This window comes from Chiloscyllium punctatum, chromosome 50 (genome assembly GCF_047496795.1).
Source record: "Chiloscyllium punctatum isolate Juve2018m chromosome 50, sChiPun1.3, whole genome shotgun sequence".
In the NCBI taxonomy this organism is placed as follows: Eukaryota; Metazoa; Chordata; class Chondrichthyes; order Orectolobiformes; family Hemiscylliidae; genus Chiloscyllium; species Chiloscyllium punctatum.
The window spans coordinates 7,410,110-7,420,826 of record NC_092788.1 but is presented as its reverse complement, the minus strand read 5'-3'; the positions used below and the strand labels follow the sequence as shown (position 1 = coordinate 7,420,826).

General features: G+C 45.8%; 1 non-coding gene across 1 annotated transcript; it reads right to left on the bottom strand.

The window, feature by feature from the left end:
* Window positions 1-9,978: 9,978 nt before the first annotated feature.
* On the bottom strand, window positions 9,979-10,051 carry trnav-aac (transfer RNA valine (anticodon AAC)). The gene has a single exon. It is a non-coding gene; the product is annotated as a tRNA-Val (tRNA).
* Between the last annotated feature and the right edge of the window lie 666 nt (window positions 10,052-10,717).

Here is a 10,717-nt window from a genome sequence, read left to right as displayed (position 1 = left end):
ACCATTCACAGTCTCGATTAGATTACCTTTTCCTTCTGATGTCTCCAGGACGGAAATGAAGGAAATGGGAGAAATTCAATAACATATGACACCGAAATTCATTGGAACGATTTTCCCATTGGACAGAAAACCAAATAACGACGAGTCGAGTCACCGCAGGACTTTGTTTCACAACGGCGATGAAATAATAGTCTCCATTCGGTTCCAGTAAAAGCACAAATCGCTTTGGAACAGCAGAGCTGTTTGCAATTTTCCGCGCGGGAGGCGAACGCGATCATGACAGCAGAGACACTTGGACACTTCGGTCAAATAACCATGAGCTGCTAGACATTACTACAATTTCGATTCTTGCTTTGCTAAATGATTTCACACATTGCTCGAAACAGGACGACTTTCACGTTTACACGGAACACGAAACACACCTGACTACAGGGAAAATGCACAAAGCTGAGCAGGCCGTGTTCCACATCAAACCGTGCAGCATTTATTCAGTCACTGTGTCTGTTTTGCAGAAGAAGGGTCCCAAAGAATGTTCTCCACCCTAAAACCGGAGGTCGCATTACAATCCGAGAACGACACATCACATTGTGAGCATGCTCTGACCTCGGGGCCGGTTCGAGATGCCACTTTCCGTGCCTTTTACTTTAACCGTGCAATTTGCTGCAGAGATGTTCACTCCTGGACATGAGCCACGTGGATACCAACTGAGTCGGAAACCTGTGCGGGAATCGACGAGAAGCGATTCAATAAATTGTGCTAACTTCCATGGTGCTTATTGGAAATGCAGTTTCTGTTCAAGTCAATCGAAAAGGCAGTTTCTGAACATAGTAACAGAAGTCAAAAGGTAATTACCTGACCCCACCCCCACTCCGGAAGAGGTGCTAACTGCCCTTGAGTGCTTTTTGATCTCGATGTGAAGAGCTCACACGCCTCTGAGTCACCTTCAAGTCTCTGTTTGCGGAGTGAATCACAAAGAAGGACTTTTACCAGAGCTGCAACCGCCTCACTTCCCCACTCGCTCTCCCCTTTTACATTTTCCTGCTCGTCAGTGATTTAAAGAAAACCAAATGGATGCGATGTCATTCTGTAGCCTCTCTGTCGATTCCTCCGTTTCAGTTCCAACATGGCTTAGATCTCGGGGCGCACCTTAATATTAGCGGCGCTATGAAAGCACAAGTTCAAAGGTTCCTCTGAGAGTGTAAATTATTTCATTGCTGTTGCTGATTGAATGAGCCACTAACGTGCGAACTGCCCCAAAATATGATTCAGGAATCTGGTACCAACTCTCGCGCGTTGAATAACGACAGACAGCTTCCAAATGAGGCCTTTCAGAGACGACATTGGGGTACATTTGACAGACAGACAAGTTCAGGAATCCGTGGTGCGCTGTGACACCAGCGCAGCAGCTTCTTCCCTGCCTTTGAACCGGGCCGCCTGCGCAAGGAATGCAAATGCGGTACTGCTTTTCGTGGAAGGATCAGAACGCGGCAAGGACACTCTCAAACAGAATGGCATATGCATCAGAACCAGGTTGGAGAAAAACTTTATAATGCTTTACACAGTAATTAAATGGAGTTGCCTTACATTTCACTACGAGAGCAGATTCTTTCAAGCAAATTCGAAGGCAGGTTTGCAGATGGGAAAGCAAGCAAGAAAGCTCCGTTCTTGTCCATGTGAAAGGCTGCAGTTGACGAACAAAGCAGTTTCTGCCCAGTTTCGAACTAGGGACCTTTCGCGTGTTAGGCGAACGTGATGACCACTACACTACAGAAACCAGCCGCGGTCGCCGTGAAATTGATGACAATATATAGACAATGATTTCGTCAATGTTTGGACCGTAGGGCGAGGTGGAATAAGCTGGGACGACTTTCCCTGCAGCGGAACGGCTGCGATATGATCTTATGGAAGGGTTGTAAACTGAGTATTTCTGTGTTTTACCCAAATTGGGGTGAGTTGAAAACTCGAGAGCATAGGTTTAAGGTGAGTGGGCTGAAATTGACAAACGACCTGAGGCACATTTCCCACACAGAAGGTTGTGCGTGTATGGAATGAGCTCCCAGAGGAAGTGGAGGAGGCTATTACACTCAGAAAATTGCAAAGGTAATCGGATGAGTTTCTGGGCAGGATAGGTTTAGAGGGATTGGGGCCAAATGCTGGGGAACGGGACTTGTTTAATTTTGGTTATGTGGTGAGCATGGATGAGATACACCTAAATATCTGTTTCCACGCCGTGTACCCCCATAACGTCTTGTTGCTAACACTGGCTTTAAAGGATTACTTTTTAGCGGAGTTTTCCATCGCAGTCTGTGGCACAATCGTTTAGTCTGTTCGACTGCTCACGGGAAAGGTAGTACTGTGAAACACTGCAGATACGAACAACTTCCTTAATTTTGCCCCGACTGACCATACTCCGTGAAATTTTCCCAGACCTCAATTGAGGAGTTTTGCTGCTCGAAGTTACCTCAGAAACCCTGTTAACTCGTAATGTGCTGAGCGAATCGCAAAACAGAAAGCATTTTTCACGGAACACAAACAAAACTGGCATGCCGAATGCATTTTCAGACAGAGAGATGCATGAATGCTAAATGTGTCACAGTCCGAGGGCATGAGTCATAAAGTAATCTCACAACTAACAACAGGGCAATTCCAAACTACTCTTTCAAACATACTGCAGCGTTAGTGCACCACCACTTTCCAGACAATGCTGAAAAGAGAGATAGAAAGAACATCATAAGAACGGGCCATAAAAAGAGAATTTCACCATTCACAGTCTCGATTAGATTACCTTTTCCTTCTGATGTCTCCAGGACGGAAATGAAGGAAATGGGAGAAATTCAATAACATATGACACCGAAATTCATTGGAACGATTTTCCCATTGGACAGAAAACCAAATAACGACGAGTCGAGTCACCGCAGGACTTTGTTTCACAACAGCGATGAAATAATAGTCTCCATTCGGTTCCAGTAAAAGCACAAATCGCTTTGGAACAGCAGAGCTGTTTGCGATTTTCCGCGCGGGAGGCGAACGCGATCATGACAGCAGAGACACTTGGATACTTCGGTCAAATAACCATGAGCTGCTAGACATTACTACAATTTCGATTCTTGCTTTGCTAAATGATTTCACACATTGCTCGAAACAGGACGACTTTCACGTTTACACGGAACACGAAACACACCTGACTACAGGGAAAATGCACAAAGCTGAGCAGGCCGTGTTCCACATCAAACCGTGCAGCATTTATTCAGTCACTGTGTCTGTTTTGCAGAAGAAGGGTCCCAAAGAATGTTCTCCACCCTAAAACCGGAGGTCGCATTACAATCCGAGAACGACAGATCACATTGTGAGCATGCTCTGACCTCGGGGCCGGTTCGAGATGCCACTTTCCGTGCCTTTTACTTTAACCGTGCAATTTGCTGCAGAGATGTTCACTCCTGGACATGAGCCACGTGGATACCAACTGAGTCGGAAACCTGTGCGGGAATCGACGAGAAGCGATTCAATAAATTTTGCTAACTTCCATGGTGCTTATTGGAAATGCAGTTTCTGTTCAAGTCAATCGAAAAGGCAGTTTCTGAACATAGTAACAGAAGTCAAAAGGTAATTACCTCACCCCACCCCCACTCCGGAAGAGGTGCTAACTGCCCTTGAGTGCTTTTTGATCTCGATGTGAAGAGCTCACACGCCTCTGAGTCACCTTCAAGTCTCTGTTTGCGGAGTGAATCACAAAGAAGGACTTTTACCAGAGCTGCAACCGCCTCACTTCCCCACTCGCTCTCCCCTTTTACATTTTCCTGCTCGTCAGTGATTTAAAGAAAACCAAATGGATGCGATGTCATTCTGTAGCCTCTCTGTCGATTCCTCCGTTTCAGTTCCAACATGGCTTAGATCTCGGGGCGCACCTTAATATTAGCGGCGCTATGAAAGCACAAGTTCAAAGGTTCCTCTGAGAGTGTAAATTATTTCATTGCTGTTGCTGATTGAATGAGCCACTAACGTGCGAACTGCCCCAAAATATGATTCAGGAATCTGGTACCAACTCTCGCGCGTTGAATAACGACAGACAGCTTCCAAATGAGGCCTTTCAGAGACGACTTTGGGGTACATTTGACAGACAGACAAGTTCAGGAATCCGTGGTGCGCTGTGACACCAGCGCAGCAGATTCTTCCCTGCCTTTGAACCGGGCCGCCTGCGCAAGGAATGCAAATGCGGTACTGCTTTTCGTGGAAGGATCAGAACGCGGCAAGGACACTCTCAAACAGAATGGCATATGCATCAGAACCAGGTTGGAGGAAAACTTTATAATGCTTTACACAGTAATTAAATGGAGTTGCCTTACATTTCACTACGAGAGCAGATTCTTTCAAGCAAATTCGAAGGCAGGTTTGCAGATGGGAAAGCAAGCAAGAAAGCTCCGTTCTTGACCATGTAAAAGGCTGCAGTTGACGAACAAAGCAGTTTCTGCCCAGTTTCGAACTAGGGACCTTTCGCGTGTTAGGCGAACGTGATGACCACTACACTACAGAAACCAGCCGCGGTCGCCGTGAAATTGATGACAATATATAGACAATGATTTCGTCAATGTTTGGACCGTAGGGCGAGTTGGAATAAGCTGGGACGACTTTCCCTGCAGCGGAACGGCTGCGATATGATCTTATGGAAGGGTTGTAAACTGAGTATTTCTGTGTTTTACCCAAATTGGGGTGAGTTGAAAACTCGAGAGCATAGGTTTAAGGTGAGTGGGCTGAAATTGACAAACGACCTGAGGCACATTTCCCACACAGAAGGTTGTGCGTGTATGGAATGAGCTCCCAGAGGAAGTGGAGGAGGCTATTACACTCAGAAAATTGCAAAGGTAATCGGATGAGTTTCTGGACAGGATGGGTTTAGAGGGATTGGGGCCAAATGCTGGGGAACGGGACTTGTTTAATTTTGGTTATGTGGTGAGCATGGATGAGATACACCTAAATATCTGTTTCCACGCCGTGTACCCCCATAACGTCTTGTTGCTAACACTGGCTTTAAAGGATTACTTTTTAGCGGAGTTTTCCATCGCAGTCTGTGGCACAATCGTTTAGTCTGTTCGACTGCTCACGGGAAAGGTAGTACTGTGAAACACTGCAGATACAAACAACTTCCTTAATTTTGCCCCGACTGACCATACTCCGTGAAATTTTCCCAGACCTCAATTGAGGAGTTTTGCTGCTCGAAGTTACCTCAGAAACCCTGTTAACTCGTAATGTGCTGAGCGAATCGCAAAACAGAAAGCATTTTTCACGGAACACAAACAAAACTGGCATGCCGAATGCATTTTCAGACAGAGAGATGCATGAATGCTAAATGTGTCACAGTCCGAGGGCATGAGTCATAAAGTAATCTCACAACTAACAACAGGGCAATTCCAAACTACTCTTTCAAACATACTGCAGCGTTAGTGCACCACCACTTTCCAGACAATGCTGAAAAGAGAGATAGAAAGAACATCATAAGAACGGGCCATAAAAAGAGAATTTCACCAATCACAGTCTCGATTAGATTACCTTTTCCTTCTGATGTCTCCAGGACGAAAATGAAGGAAATGGGAGAAATTCAATAACATATGACACAGAAATTCATTGGAACGATTTTCCCATTGGACAGAAAACCAAATAACGACGAGTCGAGTCACCGCAGGACTTTGTTTCACAACAGCGATGAAATAATAGTCTCCATTCGGTTCCAGTAAAAGCACAAATCGCTTTGGAACAGCAGAGCTGTTTGCGATTTTCCGCGCGGGAGGCGAACGCGATCATGACAGCAGAGACACTTGGACACTTCGGTCAAATAACCATGAGCTGCTAGACATTACTACAATTTCGATTCTTGCTTTGCTAAATGATTTCACACATTGCTCGAAACAGGACGACTTTCACGTTTACACGGAACACGAAACACACCTGACTACAGGGAAAATGCACAAAGCTGAGCAGGCCGTGTTCCACATCAAACCGTGCAGCATTTATTCAGTCACTGTGTCTGTTTTGCAGAAGAAGGGTCCCAAAGAATGTTCTCCACCCTAAAACCGGAGGTCGCATTACAATCCGAGAACGACACATCACATTGTGAGCATGCTCTGACCTCGGGGCCGGTTCGAGATGCCACTTTCCGTGCCTTTTACTTTAACCGTGCAATTTGCTGCAGAGATGTTCACTCCTGGACATGAGTCACGTGGATACCAACTGAGTCGGAAACCTGTGCGGGAATCGACGAGAAGCGATTCAATAAGTTTTGCTAACTTCCATGGTGCTTATTGGAAATGCAGTTTCTGTTCAAGTCAATCGAAAAGGCAGTTTCTGAACATAGTAACAGAAGTCAAAAGGTAATTACCTCACCCTACCCCCACTCCGGAAGAGGTGCTAACTGCCCTTGAGTGCTTTTTGATCTCGATGTGAAGAGCTCACACGCCTCTGAGTCACCTTCAAGTCTCTGTTTGCGGAGTGAATCACAAAGAAGGACTTTTACCAGAGCTGCAACCGCCTCACTTCCCCACTCGCTCTCCCCTTTTACATTTTCCTGCTCGTCAGTGATTTAAAGAAAACCAAATGGATGCGATGTCATTCTGTAGCCTCTCTGTCGATTCCTCCGTTTCAGTTCCAACATGGCTTAGATCTCTGGGCGCACCTTAATATTAGCGGCGCTATGAAAGCACAAGTTCAAAGGTTCCTCTGAGAGTGTAAATTATTTCATTGCTGTTGCTGATTGAATGAGCCACTAACGTGCGAACTGCCCCAAAACATGATTCAGGAATCTGGTACCAACTCTCGCGCGTTGAATAACGACAGACAGCTTCCAAATGAGGCCTTTCAGAGACGACTTTGGGGTACATTTGACAGACAGACAAGTTCAGGAATCCGTGGTGCGCTGTGACACCAGCGCAGCAGCTTCTTCCCTGCCTTTGAACCGGGCCGCCTGCGCAAGGAATGCAAATGCGGTACTCCTTTTCGTGGAAGGATCAGAACGCGGCAAGGACACTCTCAAACAGAATGGCATATGCATCAGAACCAGGTTGGAGAAAAACTTTATAATGCTTTACACAGTAATTAAATGGAGTTGCCTTACATTTCACTACGAGAGCAGATTCTTTCAAGCAAATTCGAAGGCAGGTTTGCAGATGGGAAAGCAAGCAAGAAAGCTCCGTTCTTGTCCATGTAAAAGCCTGCAGTTGACGAACAAAGCAGTTTCTGCCCAGTTTCGAACTAGGGACCTTTCGCGTGTTAGGCGAACGTGATGACCACTACACTACAGAAACCAGCCGCGGTCGCCGTGAAATTGATGACAATATATAGACAATGATTTCGTCAATGTTTGGACCGTAGGGCGAGGTGGAATAAGCTGGGACGACTTTCCCTGCAGCGGAACGGCTGCGATATGATCTTATGGAAGGGTTGTAAACTGAGTATTTCTGTGTTTTACCCAAATTGGGGTGAGTTGAAAACTCGAGAGCATAGGTTTAAGGTGAGTGGGCTGAAATTGACAAACGACCTGAGGCACATTTCCCACACAGAAGGTTGTGCGTGTATGGAATGAGCTCCCAGAGGAAGTGGAGGAGGCTATTACACTCAGAAAATTGCAAAGGTAATCGGATGAGTTTCTGGACAGGATGGGTTTAGAGGGATTGGGGCCAAATGCTGGGGAACGGGACTTGTTTAATTTTGGTTATGTGGTGAGCATGGATGAGATACACCTAAATATCTGTTTCCACGCCGTGTACCCCCATAACGTCTTGTTGCTAACACTGGCTTTAAAGGATTACTTTTTAGCGGAGTTTTCCATCGCAGTCTGTGGCACAATCGTTTAGTCTGTTCGACTGCTCACGGGAAAGGTAGTATTGTGAAACACTGCAGATACAAACAACTTCCTTAATTTTGCCCCGACTGACCATACTCCGTGAAATTTTCCCAGACCTCAATTGAGGAGTTTTGCTGCTCGAAGTTACCTCAGAAACCCTGTTAACTCGTAATGTGCTGAGCGAATCGCAAAACAGAAAGCATTTTTCACGGAACACAAACAAAACTGGCATGCCGAATGCATTTTCAGACAGAGAGATGCATGAATGCTAAATGTGTCACAGTCCGAGGGCATGAGTCATAAAGTAATCTCACAACTAACAACAGGGCAATTCCAAACTACTCTTTCAAACATACTGCAGCGTTAGTGCACCACCACTTTCCAGACAATGCTGAAAAGAGAGATAGAAAGAACATCATAAGAACGGGCCATAAAAAGAGAATTTCACCAATCACAGTCTCGATTAGATTACCTTTTCCTTCTGATGTCTCCAGGACGGAAATGAAGGAAATGGGAGAAATTCAATAACATATGACACCGAAATTCATTGGAACGATTTTCCCATTGGACAGAAAACCAAATAACGACGAGTCGAGTCACCGCAGGACTTTGTTTCACAACAGCGATGAAATAATAGTCTCCATTCGGTTCCAGTAAAAGCACAAATCGCTTTGGAACAGCAGAGCTGTTTGCGATTTTCCGCGCGGGAGGCGAACGCAATCATGACAGCAGAGACACTTGGACTCTTGGGTCAAATAACCATGAGCTGCTAGACATTACTACAATTTCGATTCTTGCTTTGCTAAATGATTTCACACATTGCTCGAAACAGGACGACTTTCACGTTTACACGGAACACGAAACACACCTGACTACAGGGAAAATGCACAAAGCTGAGCAGGCCGTGTTCCACATCAAACCGTGCAGCATTTATTCAGTCACTGTGTCTGTTTTGCAGAAGAAGGGTCCCAAAGAATGTTCTCCACCCTAAAACCGGAGGTCGCATTACAATCCGAGAACGACACATCACATTGTGAGCATGCTCTGACCTCGGGGCCGGTTCGAGATGCCACTTTCCGTGCCTTTTACTTTAACCGTGCAATTTGCTGCAGAGATGTTCACTCCTGGACATGAGCCACGTGGATACCAACTGAGTCGGAAACCTGTGCGGGAATCGACGAGAAGCGATTCAATAAATTTTGCTAACTTTCATGGTGCTTATTGGAAATGCAGTTTCTGTTCAAGTCAATCGAAAAGGCAGTTTCTGAACATAGTAACAGAAGTCAAAAGGTAATTACCTGACCCCACCCCCACTCCGGAAGAGGTGCTAACTGCCCTTGAGTGCTTTTTGATCTCGATGTGAAGAGCTCACACGCCTCTGAGTCACCTTCAAGTCTCTGTTTGCGGAGTGAATCACAAAGAAGGACTTTTACCAGAGCTGCAACCGCCTCACTTCCCCACTCGCTCTCCCCTTTTACATTTTCCTGCTCGTCAGTGATTTAAAGAAAACCAAATGGATGCGATGTCATTCTGTAGCCTCTCTGTCGATTCCTCCGTTTCAGTTCCAACATGGCTTAGATCTCGGGGCGCACCTTAATATTAGCGGCGCTATGAAAGCACAAGTTCAAAGGTTCCTCTGAGAGTGTAAATTATTTCATTGCTGTTGCTGATTGAATGAGCCACTAACGTGCGAACTGCCCCAAAATATGATTCAGGAATCTGGTACCAACTCTCGCGCGTTGAATAACGACAGACAGCTTCCAAATGAGGCCTTTCAGAGACGACTTTGGGGTACATTTGACAGACAGACAAGTTCAGGAATCCGTGGTGCGCTGTGACACCAGCGCAGCAGCTTCTTCCCTGCCTTTGAACCGGGCCGCCTGCGCAAGGAATGCAAATGCGGTACTGCTTTTCGTGGAAGGATCAGAACGCGGCAAGGACACTCTCAAACAGAATGGCATATGCATCAGAACCAGGTTGGAGAAAAACTTTATAATGCTTTACACAGTAATTAAATGGAGATGCCTTACATTTCACTACGAGAGCAGATTCTTTCAAGCAAATTCGAAGGCAGGTTTGCAGATGGGAAAGCAATCAAGAAAGCTCCGTTCTTGTCCATGTAAAAGGCTGCAGTTGACGAACAAAGCAGTTTCTGCCCAGTTTCGAACTGGGGACCTTTCGCGTGTTAGGCGAACGTGATGACCACTACACTACAGAAACCAGCCGCGGTCGCCGTCAAATTGATGACAATATATAGACAATGATTTCGTCAATGTTTGGACCGTAGGGCGAGGTGGAATAAGCTGGGACGACCTTCCCTGCAGCGTAACGGCTGCGATATGATCTTATGGAAGGGTTGTAAACTGAGTATTTCTGTGTTTTAACCAAACTGGGGTGAGTTGAAAACTCGAGAGCATAGGTTTAAGGTGAGTGGGCTGAAATTGACAAACGACCTGAGGCACATTTCCCACACAGAAGGTTGTGCGTGTATGGAATGAGCTCCCAGAGGAAGTGGAGGAGGCTATTACACTCAGAAAATTGCAAAGGTAATCGGATGAGTTTCTGGACAGGATGGGTTTAGAGGGATTGGGGCCAAATGCTGGGGAACGGGACTTGTTTAATTTTGGTTATGTGGTGAGCATGGATGAGATACACCTAAATATCTGTTTCCACGCCGTGTACCCCCACAACGTCTTGTTGCTAACACTGGCTTTAAAGGATTACTTTTTAGCGGAGTTTTCCATCGCAGTCTGTGGCACAATCGTTTAGTCTGTTCGACTGCTCACGGGAAAGGTAGTACTGTGAAACACTGCAGATACGAACAACTTCCTTAATTTTGCCCCGACTGACCATACTCCGTGAAATTTTCCCAGACCTCAATTGAGG